Source organism: Scleropages formosus, chromosome 19 (assembly GCF_900964775.1).
Source record: "Scleropages formosus chromosome 19, fSclFor1.1, whole genome shotgun sequence".
In the NCBI taxonomy this organism is placed as follows: Eukaryota; Metazoa; Chordata; class Actinopteri; order Osteoglossiformes; family Osteoglossidae; genus Scleropages; species Scleropages formosus.
The window spans coordinates 21,694,652-21,718,738 of record NC_041824.1 but is presented as its reverse complement, the minus strand read 5'-3'; the positions used below and the strand labels follow the sequence as shown (position 1 = coordinate 21,718,738).

The 24,087-nt window shown below is 42.7% G+C and overlaps 1 protein-coding gene across 1 annotated transcript in view; it reads left to right on the top strand.

Moving 5' to 3' along the window:
* The first annotated feature begins 1,745 nt into the window (after positions 1 to 1,745).
* Positions 1,746 to 24,087, top strand: part of LOC108939069 (ATP-dependent 6-phosphofructokinase, muscle type-like) — a 48,396-nt gene continuing 26,054 nt past the window's right edge. The window contains exon 1 of the mRNA XM_018760193.1: positions 1,746 to 1,813. The gene's annotated coding sequence lies outside the window, so the exon portion shown is untranslated. The remainder of the gene's footprint in view (positions 1,814 to 24,087) is intronic.

The following is a 24,087-nucleotide window of genomic DNA, read 5'->3' as shown; positions in this document are numbered from 1 at the left end:
TTTTTTTTAATTTTTTTAAACTTTAGATTTCCACTTCTATCCTGTGTTTCGTTCACACGGTTCCAGTCGAGGTCCGTCTCACTGCAGCCTGTCGAGATGCTGTTCTGGTGAAACACTCACCAATTCAGTGTTTCAGCCATTGTGCTCTACAAGTGCTTTGAAAATGATGTATAGATTTTAGATGCAAATCATAAGCACTCAACCAGCAGATCTCTCTTCCAAACTCTTTTCCAAAATTTTGACTGAAAAAAAATCAAAATGTGAAATGTTAGAATAAGGGTGGTTTTTCTGGATTTTTTCCCCAAGGTGTCACTTAAGTTCACTATAAACAGTTTGCAAATATTTCAGATTGGTGACCGAATGTAGAGAGAGTTAAAAATTAAATTATGTTTATGTTTTAGTTAGTCATTGCTGTCTTCTTCCTTACACCACGTTCCCAACAGGTGTGGCGGAGAACAGGAGCACAGTGAAACTACAACATCACCAAATTGTTGTTTCGACATTAGTTTACAAATGCTATAAATCTGCGATAATTCCTGTATTATTTTATATATGAACTATTCTGGATTATACAGGATAAACAGAATTTGGATGCACATATCAGTTTTTTTTCCCCCATAACTGACTTCCACCTCATCGATCATTTCCTTGCAAGTCTATAAACACATTGAGATTCGTTGGAAAAGTGACACCAGGCAGGCAAATTCAACAAGATTATTTTTTAAAATATTTTGTTCAGTTTTTGCACATGTACATGGCATGAAAGCTTATCAGAACTGATTGTTTCGCGTTGCTACTAACTTGGTACGTGGTAGAAATTAATTAAAATATTCTCTCAAACGTTTCGATATTTTTAACAGTATGAAAAAATAGATTATAACACGGTTTATCTTGTAAGCGTAGGTCAGTTTTTTATATGCATGAATGAATATCTAATATTCCGTAACGAAAAATAAACCGCCGCCGGCATCATAACTAAGACGCATGAAACTTTTTTTACTTCATAATTTGTTACCAATTATTCTTTGGCGTTTACCTCAGCGTTTCGTTTCCCCGAGTAAACAAGTGCCCATCTAAGCACGGGCGATTTCTACAAAGAAAGATCATAGATGTTATAAAAAATGAGCTGTCAGTGAGGTAGGCTGCGTCTCACCTTATTCAAATCCCCTCTACTACATTTCAGAAGTGAAGCACTTGCGTCGATTTTGTGTTTCGTTCGCTGTAGACCGTGATGGTTTTTGTACCGCACTCCTCCCGCTGCGGATGAGCCGAAGCCCCCGGTAACCTGTTCGCGTGTGGCGAGGATCTCCGCGTGACTTGAGTGGAGCCGAGCCGCGCGGCGCCGCGCGTGGTGGGAGCCCACAGCGCCCGAGTAGGAGACCGGCGAACTCGGACAAGTGAAGTAACACTACAAAAAAAGACTGATTCGGTCGCTTTCCCCGTCCTCCTGCTTTTTCTTTCTGTATGTTAATCCGAATTATACCTCAGTCGGTTATTTGTATCTTGCACGCGGGAAAAAAAAGGTTAATTTAAAAAAATTGTATCATTTGACAGTTTTTCTCCTTTATCCTTGTCGTGACTATATAATCTGGAAATAAATGTAAATGTATACGCTGGAGTTCTTCGTCTCGAAGGGTCTCCGTTCGGACACCTGTGAGATTTCTATCTGCAGATGCTTCCCCCCCCAGCAGCCAGCACCACCGCCACCACATCCCGCCCCCACCTTCTCTCTTCCCCAACCGCTGTGTCGCGCGCCTTTCCCGCCTTCGCCAATTAACACGCGCCGTATCCGCGGGACGCAAAGATTTGTGAGGTATGACTTCAGGACATGATATTTCACATTCTTCATGGTGACTGTTTGTCCAAGTTTGTTTTTCGACTCATTCGTTTAAATATACTGACCATTATTAATTTTCATCAGTTGTGATGTTTTGTGAGCCGTTTTAAACTTTCATATAATTTAAAAACGCTTTCCCGAATGTACAGGTGTTGGGCCACTTCTAGCGCGCGCAGCCGCGGCGGGCGGTTCGAGGGAAAAGCGCCGTTTGTCTGGCCCGCAGACGCTGAGAAATACAGTAACACTGGGCTCCTTTCTTTAAAGTAGTACTTCACTTGTATAAAGTCTCGTGGTGCTGTTCCTCATTTATCCTCTCTAGTTGTAAAATTAGACGAACGTAGTTATCAACCTTCTCAGTTTATTGGTTTTTCCTGTTGAATTTATCGCTCGTCCGAGAGTTTACGACGTGGATAGACCTGTGTATGTGTGTGTGTTACCTGCGTGACAAATGGAAGACGAACGAGAGGGCAAGGCATCGACCGAGTAAAAACAGGCTAAATTAAGAACATGTAACTTCGGTCGGTGTCTCGAGTCCTTGTCATTTGTCATCTTTTTTGGTCCTGGATGGTTCTTCTTGTTCTTTCAGTTTGAACACTTTTCTTCTTTGGCAAGGACCAAGGTCCAGGAGCATAAGTGTTGTTTTACCTCAGCTCCATGTGGTCTCCTGCACTTTTTCTCCATTATATCTCACCTATTGGTGCTCAAAACCTTGCCTTGCATTTTTCTTAGTTCAAAATTACATTGGTTTGGGTTTTTATTATGAATATCTTTTGTTAATCATTAGTGACTGATTATATTGTTGGGTCAGATATTGCACCGGTGGGTAAAGGTCATTTAGTACTACATCCCTGTATAGTGTAGGTTGAAACATCAGAGTTCAGGTAATTCGATTCACACTTTCTACAAGAACAACGTTATCCACAAATGTACCTAATTGTGCAAACTGCTGTGAACAGGTGAGTTATACCAACAATGAGAATGGCTCAGTTAAAATGTGTCAAACATTAGTTCACCAAGTTTTCGTATTTACGTGTTTTCCTGAGATGGAATGTGTCATAATATGTCAGGGACAAAAGACTTAAATTTACCCCAGACACCTTGCTGAAGTATCTTCAGCATGATTTGAAGCATCAGCAGGACTGCGCCGTAGATCTTTGTACAATTAACTTGCAGTGATCGCTGATCAGAATGACAATGCAGCAGCCTCTGATGGGTTTAATAATGCTAGAATATCGGTGCTTATCCAGGGGGAAACTCATTGTGAATCTTCCTCTTCGTCCTCGCTCCGTTCCCCCTCTCTCTTTTGCTCTATTGGGCTTAATCACACATCTGTGTGTTTAAACTTTAATGGGAGAGGTGGCGGCGGGGGGAATACATATCGATGGTCCTCTTTCTCTGACTCTCCATTTCACCTACGCACTTTGCATGACTGGATATGGAAGGATATGGGAGGAGATGAGAAATCCAGACGTGAATGCTCTTGGAAAGGTGCTGTGAAATGGATGGTGGCTGTGAGTGTAGCAGAGATGGGGGGGATGGATTGAGAATTGACTCTGTTTTGAGAGTCAGGGATGCCTGTTTGACACACAAATGTGTTAAACACTGTGTCAGTCCCAATTGTCAGATCAGTCAGTCTGGGCCATCAGAAGGAGAGCGTTGTTGCTCCTCTACTGTGACGTCTACAGGAGGCTGAATCATTGCCAGAAGTCTGAGACAATATACAGAGAATTGGATTTTTAGTGCCTGTTAAAATATTACTGAGCTGATTAATATTGAAATTGCCATGTCTCAGAGCTTTCCGTTTCTCTCCGTACACCCCCCCTCCCTCCCGAAGTCTGCGCCTGTGTCTGTGTCAGGGTATGTTCCCAGGTCATTCTCCTCATTATTATCTGGGGGCAAGTTTGAGTTATGCAGGTGCAAGGATGCAGTAGCATGTTTCACTTGCTTTAGAGTGTAAATGTGTTTACCCAGCACCCAATTTATTGTCTAGGTTATAAAACCTTTTCAGAATTCCCCCCCCCGACTCATATATTATGTCACTGATCATAAATACCTCTGCCTTAGCAAAGATGTCAAGATTAGATGTTTTTGCTGCTCCATTTATAGATGGGGAGAAAAAATAAAGAGAGGAAGTGGAGATATTTATTTTTAGCAATTTGAAGGTGGCGAGTGTGTAAAAGTGAGAGAATAGTCATTAAGAACTGATAGGGATGGAGACACATGCAGCCATGAAGGGCTTCTCTTTCCTCCTACACTTAAGAAGCATTGTTAGCTGAGGACAGGGGGTGGGGTTCCAGCTGGCTGGCCAGCAAGCAGAACAGTCTATAGCCTGGGGGCTTCTCCCAGGCACAGAGCTGTGGAAGGGCAGCCAACACTCCCTTTCAGCTTGATGGTTTCTATGTTTGTTTGTTTGTTTGGTTCTTTCTTTCATTCTTTCTTTAGCAGGCGTATTTTTCACTCCTCATTCTAATTACTCATCAGCTGGCCAGCATGTTGAACAGTGGGTAAGGACCTAGAAATTTAATCATATAAAACAGTAAACCTTAAGTCATTCACACATATACATAAAACACAATAAATGTAACAATTCATAAGGCAATTAGTTTTTGGGAAAAGGCCGAGGCACATAAAGATCAATTTAAGATGACAATGGGATGTTAATAATGTTAAATCTCAGAAGTGTTGTGCTGATGCCACTTATGTTTAGGTTAAGAAGGAGGCGTGGCTTGTGTAATTTGTGTAATCCTGTGGAGGTGAAGGGTGCGCCCAGGGCTCATATGATTATCCATACAGAGGTCAAAAGGGTGCGAGGACTCATAGGAAATAGTGTGGAAGGGTCATGGCCCAAAGAGGGGAGAGGACTGCCTTGTTAACTTTGAGAGGGGGAGAAATTGTGGATAAGTTGTAACCTCAAATGAAATTACTGGTGACAAACACACATGACCTGGTCCAAACCTCAAAGGCTCAAAGGACAGAAAGAAGAACTGAGCTATGAGACACTGGCAGTGAATCTTAGTTCCACGTTGTGCATGAGAAGGATGGAGACCATAAAAGGAAATGCAGATACCATGAAACAAACATTGATGGTGCTGCACATTGAATATGGTCAATAGGAACATGAGTTTGAGATGGCAGTGTAGAGTAAAAAAGAAAAAGATCTACCTTTCATCTGACAGTCTGTAGGTATAGTCGTAATACTTTGTACTGATGGTTACCTTTAATTTGATGTTTAGTTTGAACGTGTCTGTATTAAGCTTCCCGTCCTGGGTGTGTCCCCTCCCCCTCTGGCCTTATGCCCTGTGTTACCGGGTAGGCTCCGGTTCCCCGTGACCCCGTATGGGACGAGCGGTTCTGAAAATGTGTGTGTGTGTGTGTGTGTGTGTGTGTGTGTGTGTGTGTGTGTGTGTGTGTGTGTGTGTGTGTGTATTAAGCTTAATTCTTTTAAGTTTTTTGAAGTTCATGAAACGGGAGATACAGGTGTTTTGCTTCAGATTTCTGCTATAACGTTTCAAATCTGTGGTTGCTGTTTGTTAGTATGTCATTAGCACATACTTTCGTGAGTGTCTCTTGGCATTAATATGTATCACAGTTTGGGTAAGTGTAATTCCCAGCATTTGTGTGTTGGAATTTGTAGCAATACAGCAATGTGAGGGTGGCCATGTTGTGCGTGCACGCGTGTGTGAGCATGGCGATCACGCGTCCCGTCGCTGCTTGTGCTGTTTCATTAAGCTCTGATTATGGGACCTGATGCAGAGTGACAGTGTGCAGATTGAGTTGCACAGTTACCCTAATTCTCTCTATTAATAACCTCAGCTCCACACTGCTACCCAGGACCACATTTATTAATCACAATTTGTCATGTGGCCGATGTTCCACACTCTGCTTTCTTCCTCTTGCTGTCCATTTCCCCCACCCCCACGTTCTAGCTCAGAGATATGGTCAAGCATACCGAAGGTTGCTTCACTCTCCACTGCTTCAGCTCCCTCCCTCCCTTGTTCCCTCCCACCTTCCCTTCTCCAGAAGTCCACCATTAAGGCTCAGCCAAATCATTTCCTCTCAAGAAAGCTATAATTTTATAATTTTAGTCTTTTTCTCACGGCCGTAAATCTTCTTGCAATGAAAATTGTGGTTAATTTGTCTCATTTTACCATTTCTATACTCATATTTCTTTTTGTACAGTCTTCATGTCGGACAGTTTTTGATTTTTGAAAAATATTTGCAGTCACTATGTTTTGACAACACAAAGTAATTTATTTTAGAATAACTATAATAACAGTTGTTTCTCACTGTAAACGTGGGAAAATATGTTTCATAAATGAAAACTAAAACCTCATTCTGGGATTTTCATATCAGGTAGTACTAGGCTACAGCAGTTTGAAGTTTGAAAGCTTTCATTAAACAGCTATCAACCATGGATTTTGAGAGAAAACTAGATTGGTTAAATAATTAGTTTGAGTGCTTAAATACTTAGGTAGAATAAAAACCTGCCTATAGGCAGGCCCGCTGGGATAAGAACTGAAGAAACCTATTCTAGGACCTTCATGACAGAAAAAGGATGAGTCTTGGAGGTGAATTATAACCAAATTTACTGTGCTGGTGAGCAATTAACACATGAATCCAAACATATATTGAGATGAGAGTTGGCTTTGAGTCAAGTGAATTCATAATTTATTGTAATTAATAATTACAAAACATTTTAAGTATTCCTGGAGCTTTGATCATTCTTTTATGATTAATCTTCCCTCATGAGTATCTGTTAGAACTCATCAGGTACATGCAGTCAGTGCAGCATCTGATTTTAAATGTGACTCCAGAGTTCATTTGCAAGTCATTCAGAGAGATTCAGGATGACCTGTAATAAACAGCCAATCAAGATGCCTGTGCTGTGAAGCTTCGTAAGCTTAGGGTGAAGTATTTATACAGTACATTTGAAAAAATATTTGTGTGATACCAATTATTTGGGAAAGCATTTATGAATCTGCAAGTCTAGATTTTAATTTTCACTGTTTATCCAAAAAACACATTTTGATTTAAAAACAAGTAAATACTCCCTTTGGATAGATAATAATGTGTATTTTTGTAGGCTCTCAAGTATAAAAAGAGCATGCAGGAGCACGTAGCACTGACGGGGATGCCGGCGTTCCAGAAGTAGTTCCAGCGGGGCCACAATGACACCAAACTCCACCCATCTGCTTCCAAGGCCTGGAAATGGGCCCTTCTGCTATATTTCTTAAACAGCGCTGGTGTTTGGGGAGTAACCAAGCGTATTTTCATGTGCAAATGTCAGTCAATCAGCTCGCAGCAATCACGGCCCAGCCCCCTCTGGAGAGCAGGGAGAGACACGCGGGCTGAATAATTTACCAGCTCCAATCGGCTCTGCTCTTGGGTCACCACCCTCTAAAGGGATGTCAAAAAGTACCCTCCCCAGTTCACTTCTGTAGCATCTTATTTGTTGCTCCCCATACCAACGAGGCGGATCAAACTCCTGGAGCCTGTGAGGTTCATAGTTTGGGCAATGGAAGCAATTAAACTTCTTAAATGTGAATTTAAAAGCGAGTTTCAAATTGGCATTTCCAAAATGCGCCCATGATGAGAGTAAACCTTGGTAGGGATGAAGGTGTGGCGGTATGTGCAGTGGAAGAGGGACGAGTAGGAGAGGTGTTCTGATGGATGAGTGTGTGTGGAGCGTGGAAGGAGCGGGAGGGGAATGACGAGTGAAGCACACTGTCTGAGAAAGGGTGTGTGGATGTGGGGATCAATTCTTCCCTTGCCAAACAGGCGCTAAGCAGTCACTGAGACTCTTAAACCAAACACACAAACTCTCCATATGATGGCTTTCAGTGTGTTAGCAGGTTCAGGTTTTATAAACACTAAACAAATGCATATTATGGCTAAACAACTGGAATTTAGACTCTGCCATATTCAGTTACTGATTTTTTCTCACTGCTAATTACGTTTACAATTACATTAGAGTTCTGCGGCTTGTTTTTTTTGTGGCATTACACTATTATATTTCTCACAACTGCTTCTCGTGATTATTCTGTGACAGTTTAAGAGTAACTGTCTGCCAGGTCATCCATCTATTTTCCTATTACTGTGCTTATACCTGTAATATCTAGCACTGAAAATACATCTGTCTGCTTGTGTCACTCTACCTCATCTCATCCATCTTTTTCTATCTTTCTGTCTATTTCTGGACAGCGCTTATAAATGCTCTCCGTTAAATTACATGATGTTCTCTCTTGCTTTCTCGGGCTACCATTCTCTCTCATTCTTCCTTGTTTCCTACACGGCTGTCAGGTAGTTCTGTATGGGCTTCTAGATCACTTCTGCTTGGGGATGATTAGTTAATGACCGATGAAGGTGTAATTGTTTCCACCGTGATCAACCGCTCAGAACCTCATGTATGAACCCTGCACTGTAAGTGGTCGTAGATGGGTGTGGGAGTCTCTCCGAGTCTCTATGTTAACACGTGTCCCCCTTGTTCTAGGCACATAGTCCTCATTATGTACCAGAGGTGTACAAAAATACTCCAGGAAGATTTATAATAAAGATACTGGCAGCATTTCTTGAATATTCTATGTTACCTTCGGTTCTTAATATGGGTTTAAATGTTTCCATAACAAAATACGTTGTGATGTTTCTCATGGAGATATATCAGTGCAGCACATCCTTATTGTGCCATGGTTCTGCTATTCCTGGTACCATTGAGTGACTCCCATTTCAGCTTTTTTAGCCTAAACAGGACGAAGGAAGTACCAGCATTCTATCCTAATTGTAGACCTTAATGAAGGCTGCCCAAGCTGGAGCAGCAGTGATCGCTCTGCAGCGCATGGCATGTAGACACCTTCATTGGGGGGGTTTAGGGTGTGTCAGGTGTGTGATGGCTGTACTTTGTATTTACTTTGCTTTACTTTGTATTCTTTCCTCTGTGGGCTCATCTTATCTTCATGAAAGGAAAAACCTCATTTTCCGGTTGAAAAATCTTCTTCAGTCTCTCCCTTTGTCTTCCACATGTTCTTCCTGTCAGAGGGCAGCGTTTGACCTGTCTTCTGTTCTCGCAGTCCCTGAGGACTGTCTCCATACCGTCTGATCAACATATCAGCTCTTCCTCCCTGACCATGTCCCCGCTTTGCCTCCATTCTACCCTCTTGCATGTTTCCTCTGTCTTTATTTATAAACATTCACCATTTCTTTCACACCTTTTCTCATGGCTGCGTCCACGGTTTCCAGAGGCGCGATGAGTAACAATACGGACGATGTCTGTGACCTCAGTATGTTGTACCTCCTAGGTGGAGAGAAAGAGGGGAGGAGAACAAGACATGAAGGATTTTTTTTAATTATGGGAAGCGATTATCGGGTGACTTATGATCAGTGGCTGTCATGGGTTTTGAGGATAAATCACGCCTATCCAGGAATTATACTTCCTCTCTCTCCCTTGTCCATCCATCTTCCTCTCACCCAACTTTCTTTTAGTCTGTCTGTCTTTCTGTAGAGTAATGAGCCCCCCCCCCCCGTTCACCCCCCACAGTCACAGATGTAATTCATGGATTTGCTCTGCAAAGACCAGCTCAGTGCTTCCCATGTCTGCTTCTGTTCATCTCCACAGGCGTTTGCATTTGCCACCATGTCAGCATTGCTCTTTCTTCTCCCTGTCCCTGCAGCCTATGTACCTGTGAACTTACTGCTTTTCTGGACCAGCCTTTACCATGAAATTTCTGGTGTCTGAGAGAATTGGGCTTGTTTAAGACCAATGGGATAGAAAAGGGAGGGAGTGTACTGATTAAAGGCATAAGCCTGTAGCTTCAAAATTGTTGGTTCAAGTCCCACTCCTTGCTACCATTGCAGTACTGAGAAGCAAAATACTTGGATTACTCTAATAAAATACTCAGTTGTACAAACAGATCGAACTCTGTTAATCACTTTGAATTAAGGCCCAAACAACAACTGCTAATAGTATTACTAATAATAAAAATGGCCTGATTAGCCTTTGATGAGATGTCCAGTTGTTGAAAATGTTTCTTTAATCACGTACTGTATGTCTAAGAGAAATGCAAATCAGCAGGAACTGTGACAAATTCAATGACAGAACCCTCATTAAACCTCCCTCTGAAACTCCTGTTTAGAGGGAGGTTGTTTTAAATATTATTCTTAAGCAAACCCTATTAAATCATCACCATTTATACCTAATGTAGTGATTAGTGGTCTCTTAGCAAATATTCAAATTAACATTTTTATCATGTTCTGTTTCGAACATGCCAAAGATATAAAGATATCCTATGGCAGCAGTCATTAATTTATTTTATATCTGTGATCAGGGCTGATTTGATGCTCGTTATAATATTGTTACTCTCTAAAGTTCTAATATCTATATTACTTGTGCAAATAGAGTAATAAAATGAGTGCATTTTATTTATTTTTTTAAATTTGTAAAATGTTACCTTTGGTCTTCCATTATCCTGCACCAAACTTGACCTGCTCATTGATGCAAGGCTTTAAAACCACATGGCTACATAGTACAGTATTTATCTAATTTTTTTTTTTTAACTCTTCCACATTATTGCCAATAACTGCTCCTAGTGCACCTCTTAGTAATTACGTGATTTCTAATGATACATTGCTTAGATTACTGAGGTCTAATTCTCTCGTCTCAGACGTTTATGCGTTGCCTAAGTGGACAGTTGTGTTACATGGATATTATTTCTTTTGCTCAGGTTGTCAGAAGTAATAAGGGCCTAATTTGTTTAAAAACGTGGGAACTTGGCTTGGACAAGGGACTCGTCATCAGTCCTATAGGCAGCTACTCATGCCCCAACGAAAATATGGTATTGGACTGAGTGAATGTATTTTGAGAATTGTGATTCTCAGCGTAATTCAATGTAGGGCTGATGCGGCATTGGTAAGTGCCTCTGAGCTGGAGGAAGCACCGTAGTACTGCTGGAAGCCTTATTAAATGTCCCTGGCCTATTGACGATGCATTTCATGTGGGAGATTGGGATCCGATTCCCACAACAAATGGTCCCCTATAGAGTCGAAACAATATTGTATTCCAATTTTTGAGTTACAAAGTACTGCGTATGCTAATATTACAATTTACCGACTCTATCTGTGGTACCCTGGACACAGGAACATGAAATTTTAAAAATAATTAGCTGTAACATTGAAATTTCTTCTTTTTGGAACAGTCACAAAAGACATTGCTATGCAATTGTTTTTGAACTCTGCATTTAAAAGGACAGAAGAAGTAATGTAAAGCATATCTGATCATGAATAAGTTTAACACAAATAAACTTATGTAAAAAAGAAAAATATGTAGTGCACTATTTCCGAGACCCAGTCTATAGGTACGAGTCACATGGCAGTTTTATTAGAACATAATGATATTCTAAATTGAAAGGTTAATTAATGTTGAGGTTTTTGAGCATGGGTTCAAGTTAAGGTGATGAATACATTAAAGTTTATTGCCATATTTTGCTATTAGGAGACGGGTGTTGTTTTTTATTGTCATTTCTGGGGTTAGTGCGGATACGAGCACAGAGCACTGTGTCTTCTGCTGGACGGCACGCACAGATCCACAGCATAATTCACTAGCAAAATTTATAGTTGGTTAAACCTGCCCTGTCAGACTATATTCAAGCAGAATTATTGTGCAAGAACTAAATGTCAAGACTCGTGCAGCTTGGTCTGCTGCTATTTGCTTTGTTTTTACGAATGAATATCCAACCCCACTGTAAGATGGTCTTCAGTGAGAGAGATATATTTTTAACCATAATTTAAAAGGTGTGTGCATATATCCATTTCTTCAAAAATGCTTTTCTTATTTATTGAAATTGGTAAGTTTTTTTCTACCAGCCACTGAGCTATAGAGCCATAGATGGGATTTTTTTTTTCCTTCCCAAGGATCTTCAGAGCATGGCTAGATGTACCATGTGATTGGAACAGAGTTAAACACCCGTTTTCACCTGCAGGTACAGTTCACCTGGCAGACAGACACTGCTGCTTGTCTCATTTTGATCTTGATTTTTCACGGCCCTTACACATCTAAGTCTTAAAATGGGTGGAACAGATTCACTCGACAGATCAGGTCTTTATTTGTGTTGTTCCAGGTGTGTTTCTCAGTGCCATCTACACCATGTTTATTTTACTTTAGAGGGGACTTCCTGTTCATTTAATAACTTAATTAACAAATGATAAGTAGTTGCCGTGTCTCTTGAGGACTGACCTTTTGGTTTTGGTACGGTAACTTAGCTCATTGTATTTTCACAGTATAACTCTCAAGCCCATCTGCTGTAGTGTTTGTAACCCATGTTTTATGTATACTTTCTTTTCATCAACATCCCAGAGAATGTACCAGCTAAAGCTGAGATTTTTTTTTTTATTATTATTTTTTTTTAAATTTCGGAACCAAGCAAAAATTTATTCACATTGATTAATACCTCAAAGTGTTATGTAATATTTACCAATTTGATATAAAAACAAAGATGGTGTGTTGAGTGAAAGTGAGCGTTGAATAATTCATTTTGGGCTGTCAGTGTGGAAGTGTTTAAGATGCCAAGGACTCGGGCCATGAATTATTAATTATTTCTGATTAAAGTTTACCGTTCGTTAACCCGCCGCTCATTGGTAATAAGGTGCCGTCCGCCTCTCGCCCCGTCAGAGGTTTTGGGTGCAGGTTCGCTGCAGGATGGGAAGTGCGCTCGTACTGGAGCTGAGTGACACTGGGAACCATCACATCTTCACACTATGACTGTCATCAGTAGTGGAAACACTCCTGTGTGTCGAAGCATCTCACCGACTGTTTATTATCAAGTGCTGGTGAAATACAACAAAAGAGAAATCAGAGAAAAGACCCCCAAACAGATGGAATCATCAGGCTATATAGATACTTTGGGGACACATCTGACTGACTTGAAATGACTTTGGGGACAAAATAAAAATGTAGTGCTGGTGTTGTTTACATTTTACAACAATTCAAGATAATTCTTCCTTTGTCTTTATTCTGGAGTTGTAAATGTAAGGGAATCTCTTTAAAACAGAAAATATCTGCGCGCGTGCGTGTGTGTGTGTGTGTGTGTGTGTGTGTGTGTGTGTGTGTGTGTGTGTAATTGCCGTGACGAGGAAAGATGTTGAGAATTCATTAATGCATAGCGTGATCGCTTGAACATTGCAGGGGAGCCTAGAGAGTAAAATTGTGGAAGAAGGAGAGTCGACAAATGGATAAAAGGAAATGAGTTAGTGGGGGGAATCCGTTCAGATGAAAATCAGGGACAGATGTGAAATGGAAAACAGGCAAAACAGCAAAGAAAAGGGATTTGGTGACTCAGTACAAGGAATCGAGAATGAAATGCATTAATCGAGTGTATCACGGTGGGGTCAAACATGAGGGCTGAGTTAACGTAGCCTTTGGGTTTCTGTAAAGGGACGTTCTACGGTGCTTTATGGTGATGACCATTAAGTTCATATAGCTGGCAGGATAGGACTGATGTATGTACATCAATTGAACGCATTGGACTTGGCCGATTTGCTTCTTCACTTGTAAAGCTTAATTGGACCCGAGTCAGAGCGGGTGAATTGGAAAATAGTACGATTTATAATAATAAAAAAAAATGTCGCTGTGTAAACCCTCTGCATGCATGACTGGTGCAAACAGACTAAGATGTTATGAAAAAAGGCACAAAGCTATGAGGAGGGGAAAGGGCAGGAGGCACACAGAAGAGGGGTCTAGAAAGCGCAAGGGTTCCGGGTTCAGAATCACTGAAGCAGACTGAAGAGCTCAACTAAGGCTGGGGAAGGATGAGACAAGGAAGGGGGGGTCACACTTCTCAGAGGCACTTCACAGAGCTTCATTGGGGGTCCAAATGTGACACCCTGCAAGTTCTCAAATCAAACACTTGAACATTCAAATTGGGCTCACTGGCTGCAAGTGTTATTAATGTGGTTCATGTAGCCAGCAGCCATTAACCATCAATCGTTGTAAGAAATCCTTTAAAGAACAATAATCTGTGTGCATCTCTGTTTAAATGTATGTATGTGTGCGTGTACTTTTGTGTGTTGTGTGTATAACGTATATCTGTGTCTGTAGTGTATAGATCTACAAGTGTATATTTTTTGTATAATCAGCTCTTTGCTACAGATTATATTTTTTCCAAACTAATACATGACTGATCTTTGTGATTCTACTTTTGTACTGTTTGTTCTAGTTTGTACAATATAAATGCAGTAAACATTATAGTTGGTACAGTATAAGTGCAATAAACATTACAGTTTGTACAATATAAATGCAGGCACATTCAAGGAAAGGTATTGCTTTTAGTGCTGTTAACTGAGATGCCTTTGTGCTTTGCTTGAAGTATCTGTTACTCGGAAAAATTAATAACGTGACATGTAGATGAGCGCTCTGGGACTGCCCGGTCATGCCTTATTTATCAAGTGGTTAGTTGGAGCAAAAAACAAGGACACTTGGGGGGGTGTCTTGACCGAGGTGGCGAACCACTAGTTTAAATTTAGAGACCTGCAAGGTGACACCTAACCCATGAATCATTACAAAGAACCAGTTGTGGTTTTTTTTTTTATTTTATTTAAATCAGCATGTTCTAGCAATCTTTCCATAAACCTCTAGTAATGTGAGGAAAAATGTTAACTGGAAAATAGTTTCCTCTGAAAGTCGCCGTTTATACCATTGTAGGTTACAGATGGAATAGGAGAAAAGGAAGAAGTTCATACTAGCAGTTACTCACTGGTGCCGTGTAGTTGGTTTCGTCTTGTGAACGATATGTGAAATTTGCCCACCTGAGGTTGCTGTGGCCACTTTCTTGTCAACAGCACACTTTCTTTGAACAGTGAAGTCTCTCTCTCTGTCTGTCTCACATGCACGCACACACACACACACACACACACACACAGAGACAGACAGAGCCAGAAGGTCCCGATTACAAGCTACAGCACAGCTGTATCTCCTGATCCTCTGGGCCACCGACTCACTCGCTGGCCGACTGCTATACGGACCAGAAGGATTAACCTCTGACTAATGCAACAGTCCACTTACTCTCATTTTACACTGCTGCTCACTGTACAGAGTACAATGGCTGTACATTTTTTTTACTGCCATGGGATCACTGCTCTGCTCTTAACCTTCAAAGCTTGACAACCACTGGCACTTTGATCTGTCTCCTAAACAGAGGCATGAGACGCATGACAGCGAGAGGCTCGGGGGGGGGTCGATGGCGGAGGAACGAGGTGCAAGAGTGACAGGTGGTGACAGTGGGTACAAGCTGTGACCTTTACATCGAGCGTGGAGGCATAACGGGGAAGATCCAAGGTGACAGAGGAGCTCCTGTTTGTGTGTGTGAGCCAGACGGCGAACTGGGGTGTGACATCACTTCCACTCCTTTTTCAGTTAATTAGGCAGAATTTTTTAATTGTTTTCGACCGCAGAAGCGAAGCTTCTAATTAGTGTTGTTCTCGGAGCCTTTTGTGTTGACACGACTGGCTGCTGTTTCGTCTGATCGGGCTCCTCTGAGAAACGGCGTACACAAACACGGCCCTCCGCGAGCACACACCTGTACGCTCGTGGAGCACACACTCGTCGTACACCGACACCAGCAGGGGCTTTTATTTCTGAAGGCACGCTGGTGCAAATATTTATTTTTCCCAGATTTGCATCCAGGATGTTGTGTGGCATGCTGAACGGCGCGATGTGGACGCGAGTGGCGGGGGCAGTGGCGATGGCGGTGATGCGTTTTCACTCCAAGCTGAGAGCGCATATCATAGCAGGTGGGGAAGGGAATGAGAGCAGAGGAGAGAGCTGAGGAGGGAGGGGGACCTGTCCAGCAGAAATCCCTGGTGGGGGGGTTTAAGGCAGAGTCGTAGGGGCTTCTGTCAGTCCTGTCAGCCTTAAACAAACAGCCCGCTGCAGACCACCCATCCACCATCGCACTCAGCTGGGTCACTCTTTGTGGCGCTGCTGCAGTCTGCTCTAGAGTCTGAGCAAGGGGCGCCAGGAATACTAAGAAACCAAGGATAGATTTTTTTTTCCCTCCCCTGTCTTCTCTCTCCCTGTTTGGGGGCGTGTGAGGGGAAGGAGGGCTTCTCACATCAAACTCTCTTCCGTTCTCTCACCCTCTATTTTTTGCTCTCCTCCTTCCTCTCCGATGCTCTGGAGGGACCCTCTGTTTGTCAGCCAGGCAGCAGTGCGTCCTCTCTCTCTCGCGCTCTCTCTCTCCTCATCCTCCTTTACCCCCCATCCTGTCTCTCCCACCACTCTAATCTGGCTTCACTCTACATGTTTAAAAACCCGTGTTTGCTCACATCTGTCTGAAACCGCCTGTTGACAAACTCAGGTGGAGGTGATGGGGTGGGGGTGCAGAAGGGGAAGAGGAAGCAGATAAGTGGTGCAGGGCACATGGAGGGCTGCCTGTGCAGGACTGGGATGTGGATGTGAGGATGGGGAGGCAGAGAGAAGGAGCACATTAATTGGCTCAAAGAGATGCTTCTAATAAGGCAGTCAACTGGTGTGCAGAATTACTCTGTGTGTGTGTGTGTGTGAGAGAGAGCAAGAGACGTTACGAACTGTATGAATTTGCTCACTTTATAGTATTTTTAAAATGCACTCAGACATTTATTAAAAACTTTTAGGTGTTTATAACCTCAACTGAAGTGCCTCTGCGGTGCGTTCGTGTGATGAATGCTTATTCGGCATTCATGCTCATGCCCCGATGCAGACGAAACACCGACACACTCTCTTTGAGGAGAGGCAAGACCATGATTACAACTTTATCATTTATTGAAAAAATTCACTGAAATGTCAGCGTCAGCAAAACAAGACCAAAAAAAAAAAATCAGAAGAGATTAATGGAGAAAGAGAGGTGGGAAAAAAAAAGTCAAGGCAATTACCTGAACAAATTTGCGGCAATTTGTTTGTGCTTCCAGCATCATTGGCTGGGTGCGAACGAGACAGCCTGCACTCATTAATAATAAATTGAAGCCCCCCCCCCCACTCTTCAATACAGCTGTGGCTGGATGACACTGGCTTAGGTCGTGGTTCAGTACACACGCTGACACTCGATGTTTCCCCAAAATGTCTCTAATACCACTTTAACGCATGTACAGTGCCGCTTGAAAGTGTGCAAAGCTCTCATGTCCCTTAGTTTTACCACAAAATAGTTTTTTAATGAGAATCAGTGTTTCTCATGTGACATAATAGGTGTGTAATGACCGATTCCATATGTTGCTTTAGAGGAAATCATGTGTGTAGTAGAAACACGCAAGTAGTGCAGGTGTAAAAATAAGTGAAGCCCAAGTTGTATTCATTAAACCAAGTAGGTAAATGGAATCAGGTGTGTAAATCATAATCATTTATTCAATTTATACCGTTATGTTCAGATTTAACATGTGGATTTTAGAAGTGTATTTTAACTTTTTACACAAGAGTAATGACCATCCCTATAGGCCTCACATGCCATCAAGCACCACTGTATTTGTTTTTCTGCACAAAATGTGAGGCTGGGCGATGATGGGCTTTATTGCCACAGTAGTGTGGTGAACCTCCTTATGTTGTTTGGGCAGCAGGTGGCATAGTGGTTACAGCTGCCATCCTGTACTTAAAGAGCCCAGGTTCAAAATTCACTTTCTGCTGTTGTACACTTGAGCGAGGTACTTACCCTAAATCCTCAGAATAAAAATTACCCAGCTGTGTGAACAGGTAAACGGTCAACTGTAAGTCTCAACGTTGTGATCTGCTTTGGAGAAGAACCTCAGCTAAAATGAATAAATGTGACGTAAGTGGTACCGTGTAGCTGCCCAGCTGGACACCCTGATTTGCGTGTAGGCAGCACGATGACACACGTGTATGTGCGGTAACTGTGTATCTATGCGACCGCACACTCACGCATGCAGCTACAGCTCCTCTTTGGATGCTGGAATTTTCTTGCATCCCCCCCCTCCACTTTCCCTGCCTCCATCTTCCGCGTTAACCTGTCCATGCTTCCCTGTCCCACCTTTGTGTTGCCCTACGCTGGACACGTAGTTGTGAATTTCAATCGCGGCAAACGGAAGCTCTTACCTGGTGAATTATGTGCCCTCACGGCTGTTGGGAGATGGGCGGGTGCCTGCACACCCCCCCCACCGTTCATCTCTAATCAATGCGATATATGCTCAGAACAAAGCCAATTTCTGTCCCGCTTTTTGTGTCACTTGATTGATGACCAGAATGCTTTTGTCACAAGATGGTATAAATATAACAAACTGATGAAGCTTTACTTCATAACATCTGCATTGACTCAGTCATTATAACTGTTTATTATGTCAATTCTGGTGATTGACTTAATGTTAGCATATAACACTGCAGTAGTACTTCTCACAGTATCTCCTTTTGATTACCTGGGAAATACTTCAACTCAAATCAAATTAGGGACAGCTGGTAGCATCGTGGTTAGAGCTGCTGCCTTTGGACCCAAGGGTTGCAGGTTTAATTTCCCACCTCCACCTGTAGTTCCTTTGAGCAAGGTACCTAACCTAAATTACTCCAGTAAAATTACACGGCTGTATAAACGGTAAATATTTGTCACTAGCTTAACATTGTATGTTGCTTTGGAGAAAAACATCATCTAAATGAATTAATGTAAATTATCACCATAAGTTCTCAACTTATGAACTTTCTGTTTATGAGCGTTCGAGATACAAACTAGGTTATATGTCTAACTTCCTTTTACCCAACAAAAGTTCAGCAGTGTCACCGGAGATGGTTTTTGTAACTCCGCACCCGGTGTTCACCAGCAATCTCAGCGCACACACACACATACATACACACACACACACACACATCACCTGAAACCACTTGTCCCATACAGGGTAACGGAGCCTAACCTGGCAACACAGGGCGTAAGGCCGGAGAGGGAGTGGACACACTCAGGACAGGACTCCAGTCCCTCGCAAGGCACCCAAAGCAGGACTCGAACCCCAGACCCACTGGAAAGCAGGGCCCAAACCAACCCACTGCGCCACCACACCCCACGCAATCCCAGCATCCTCTGCCAAACTAGCACTATTATTGTTAGTGATGAAGATGATAATGATGATGATTATGCAGTCATTTGTCCCTTGCACTTCAGTGTAGTACTTCTGCACTATGCTGTGTTCAAGAACGGTGATGGACGTAGGCAGAACAGCCACACCATTTGGCACAGTGTTGTATTTTATACATAATTTGAAAATAATGAGGTGAAATGTAGATTCAGGATTGATTTGACTTATGAACGGACCCTCAGGCTTCCTGATGTTCATAACTGAGCACTTACTGTTAAGTGTTTGTCATGGGTATAATGTACAGGGTACTGAGGTAAAGTTGTATGTGTAAACTGGCAGGCAGTACTATGTTTCACTGCTGGTTTTTAAAAGATGAAGAAGAAAAAGACACCCTTTTATTAATGGAGTCGCAAGAGTTGGAGCAGGAAGAGAACAGAGGTCTGAAAGTTCCAGAAAGGTTGGGTTTAGGGTGGTAAGAATGTCCCCAGTAGGATATGTCAGACAGGGAGGTTGATATTCATGCGAAGATCTGTGAGACAGAAAGAGGAAGAGAGGCCTGAGATTCTGACGGAAGGACATGGGCCAGTGGCTTTATTTCCTCATCTGCACACAACGGTGGTGACAGAAAAAGCTGCTTATTCTAAGCAGCCAAATGAAATTTCCACAGCGATTCCCGAAAAGCATGGGCTTGTGACACTTCATTTCTTATTCTCTAAGATGAGAATTGCGACGCTCTCAGATCGCTCTCATTTTATCTTTAAATGCTTTTTCAGTGTAAAACCCACTGTAGTGGCATAAAATGAATGGATCCAGTTTGTAACATTATTCATCCTCTTAGGTGGACATTATTAATGTATGAACTTTTAACCTTTCAGCAAAATTTCATGTGAAATATGAAGTTTCACATTTTGCTGAATGTTTATACACTAAGTATACTTTTGATACGCAACACAGTGGCACACCAGGTAGTGAAGTTGCCTCACATCAGCTGGGCTGTGCAGTTGGACTTGGGTTCGAATCCAGCCCAGTCTATATGGAGTTTGCATGATTTCCTCGTGTTCACATAGATGCTGTTCGAAAGCATGTCTTTTAGGTGAATTCGTGACACTAGATTTCTCTTTGTGTGTGTATGTATGAGTCACTGAGTGTGTCACATTGTTTTGCTGTATAAATCAATTGTAGGTTGTACCCTGCGATGGACTGACGTCCCATCCAGGGTGTACGGGACCCTTGCTGGATGAGCTCCGGATCACCTTGACCCTGCTCAGCACAAGCGGTGATGCATGGGTGAATGGATGGCTTGTGCGGTGTTTAGTGTGGTGTCTGTGGCATTGTAGCTCATGTTGGACAAACGTTTCATTTCAATACTAGTTAATAATATTTTATATCACTTTAGAAAAATGTGCAGAAGTGATAAATGTAAATATGTTTAAAAATTTGTTTGCATTGGTGCACATTAGCATTAAAGCCGTCGCTGCCATCAATATAGCGCAGCTTTCATGAGCTATGGGATAACACCGTGGTTCTCCTTGTCACTGTGCTGATACATAAGGGGCAGAACTGTTGAACATCACTTTTTGCATGCTGTCTACCAAGTGAACCCCTCCCCCCCCCCAAGCCCCGGCTACATGGGGCACTTGTTTGCTGCCTTTTCATGTCAAAATGATGGAGTTAATTAAGCAAAGGGAGGAGCGGAAAGCTGGATACATTGGTGTAAAGATTGGGATATGCAGAGCTTCTCCTCTCCCTTCTTGTCACCCTCCCCTGTGCTTCCCTCCTGTAGTCTCAGCTGGGGGTCCACGGTTCACGCTGCCAGCTCCAGCCCATCTCAGCTTCCGCTCCCCCAGAGCTCTGCTGTGCCCAGCAGCCCACGGCCCACTCGCTGCACCCGCACGGGGGATTACCGGGAGGAGGGAGGACGGCAGAGTAACCGCTTTGGTCTCAGCCCGTTTGCCAGCGATTCGCAGCGTGCTTCTCTATTCTGGGACGGGAAAGAGAGCGGAACAGGGCCACAAAAACAATCTCAAACTATTGTTCCACACCCTATTAAAATTCCAGAGAGGATCCCACTATTCAAGAAGAACTCGATAAATCGGGGAACATTAAATGTCTTTTCCTTGTAATTGATATTGGTATCAAAAGAGTATGGCTATTAAAATGGAAGTGTGTGTTTATCCAGTGTCAAGAAAAATGCACTTCAGCAGTTCCGAGCCAAAGCCGCTGTAGCTGGTTCTCCAGATACCGAGTGTTTCGCGTCTGTAGCTCCGAACACAAAGCTGCCAGGACTGGCGCCGGTGCGAAAGAACGAGTGGTAGTGACACCTGGAAGGCCCCTCTGCCCATGTTCTCCCGCTAGACAGGGGCCACAGCTGGTGCAGGTGGACCGGGCCACACCTGGCTGGGAGGATCAACACAGATGAGGAGTGACAACCTGGCTTCTCTTGCGGTGTCGTCTCTGACAGCCGCATCACGTCCCTCTTTCAAAGTAAGCTTTCAGGGCGCGCTGTTCTGCCCCAATGAGTTGAAAGTGTGTTTACTCCCTTCCGCAGCCTCTCGTGTTCACACCCTTGTTCTGAAACACTCGCCTTCCAACCATTGGTGTCATTTTGCTCAGAAATGTAACTTTTTGGATATCAGCTTAAATTAATACATTTAATTTTTTTTTTTTTTTTAAATTGGTTTTGTTTCAGGAAGTGTATAGTTGAGGAAAGTTTAAAAGAAATTGAAAGTAAAATGGAATACAGGCCACATAGTTCTTCATTTTGAAAAGTGTAAAATAGATTCTTGGCTTGTTTTACTTACATTGTACTGTATTTACATTTATTCATTTAGCAGATGCTTTTCTCCAAAGCGACGCACATCTCATAGAAAATACAATGTGTGCATTACATTAGCAGAAGGAGAGATTTGGATGCATGATACTAAAGCACAGTTAATTCATCTGACACTTTTCTGCAGCATGACTTACAGTGTTAATGCATCTACAGTTATTTACCTATTTATACAGCTGGGTAATTTTTGCTAGAGCAATTTAGGGTAAATACCTTGGTGAAGGGTATTACAGCTGGAGGTGGGATTTGAAGCTGCAAGCTTGGGGGGGGGGGGGTCCAAAGGCAGCAGCTCTAACCACTACACTACCAGCTGCTTTACTTATTCTGTGTGTGCATCTGATATCGTGTGTATGTGATGAGGGAGTCTCATCACATCCTCTGGAACACATGAGTAAGACTAAATGACCAATAGAGTATTTACACGGTACAGCAATGATATGTAGTAGACATTTGTGTTGCTAACATTTACAGTTTACTGGTTTGTTTATAGATCCTGATGACAAGTTTATTGCTCTGCAGTGGACTGGATTTCGCCGTAGTCAGCTAAGCTCTGTCCCTGTCCAACAGTCTCGTCAGGGTATGTATTAAACGCTAATTGCTGAAGTTTACCGTAGAAAGTGGGAAAACTTGTACATCACTGGAGCTACTTCTGTGAGGCAGCTGTTTCTCCATATCAGGTGATGTAACACACTTGGAGGGGAGCGATTCTTGTCACACACTCGTAGTTTGGTTGGTACTTGACTGGCTACGGGTGCTGTGAACGGCGGAGAGGGCAGAATTTCGGGCGTCTCTCAGGTGTCACGTTTTCTCACCACGGATGGCTCATGTGGCACATTTTGTATTTGAACTGAGATCCCCACCTCAGCACGCTGAAATTTACCCATGGACCATTGGGCCAGCCACAGTTTATTTTTTCTGAAGGACGTCAACATTTGAATGCTTCGGACTTTTTTCCTTCATCTCTGTAAAGTAAGCTGCTGTAAAGTACCAATTAAAAGCAACACGGGCAGCTCTCAGGATCCATGCACTCTTGATCCCTGTAGTTCTTTCATAGAGGTTTTCCTTCTGAAAGGGCATCAAATCCATTCTCTCACAGCATCTACCTGGATCAGAATAAATTACTTGAGAATAAAATGTAGGGGCAAAAAAACAACTTTTCTGGGCTCTTCTCTGTCCATCAGATGTCGCTTTTGCTGCTGGGCTTCCTGTGCTGTCTCTCCACATCTCCTGCTCCAGCAGCTCCAGCTTTCTCCATTCCTCCAGAGTGTGGTGCGTGTGGATGTCCTCCCCGTTCACAGCCCTGCCTCGATCTCTCCAGCTCAGGTCCATCAAGGTCCGCTTCTGTCCCCACTGAAGGCCCAGACGCTGCGGGCGGCCCTGTCTCGTCTCGCCGGGAGGGCTGAGGGCCATGAGTGACAGCTGTCAGTCATACGTACATCTGTGAAGAAGACACAGGGAGAATTTAGACTGACATCCGCTTGTCTAAGTTTTCTTTTTAACTCTAATTTGTTGTCTTTTTTACATTCTGTGTCCGTCCCTGTGCTCTTGCCCCCCCCCCCCCCCCGTCTCTGTTCCCTCGGGCCTTGCTTTCTCTTCCTGACTTTGTCAGTTTTTACTCTTCTTTTGGCAGAAAGACTGGTTTTACATACTTCTGGCACCTTGGACTACAGGTGACCAAAAATCACAATCGACTGAAAAGTCTCCATTGTGGGGTGATTACAGGTGCGATGTTTACCTGCTTTTACCCAGAGACATTTACATGTATCTTTCATTATTACTTGGTACCAGTAGACATTTAATGAAATCCATTGAAACGATGAGGCTCTGTCTGACAGATATAAGGACAAATTTCAAATTCCTTTTCTAAGGTTCATTGAGGAGAGTTCTTATTTCTTTCCATGTTGTTAAAAGCAGTGACTGATATCCTAATTTCATAAACCCCAATTTGCCACAGCAGGATGTGTCACGAGTGAGCGTTCAGCCAAATGCATCATCAGGTCAGACTCTGTACTAATTAGACGGAATTAATTATTAATTTTCAATATTAATAGATCTTTTTTTCCATACAGTTGCTGTAGCTCTGGTTCTTCCTGTGGTAAAGCACTGCTGTTTTCACACTGCAACCAACAGTGCAAGTACTTTCAGTATAATATGTGGTAAGATGAGTTCAAAGTGCATTTTTACAGCTTATGATTATCCAGCAGGATATACAGTACATTTGTATTTGTTCATTTAGGTGACGCTTTTCTCCAACGCGAGTTACAGTCTTAGTCTGTTTAAAATTATTCACCCATTTATTCAGCGGGGTAATTTTACTGCAGCAACTTCAGAGTCACTACTTTGCTCAAGGGTACTACAGTGGGAGGTGGGATTCAAATCTGTGACCTTTGGGTCCAAA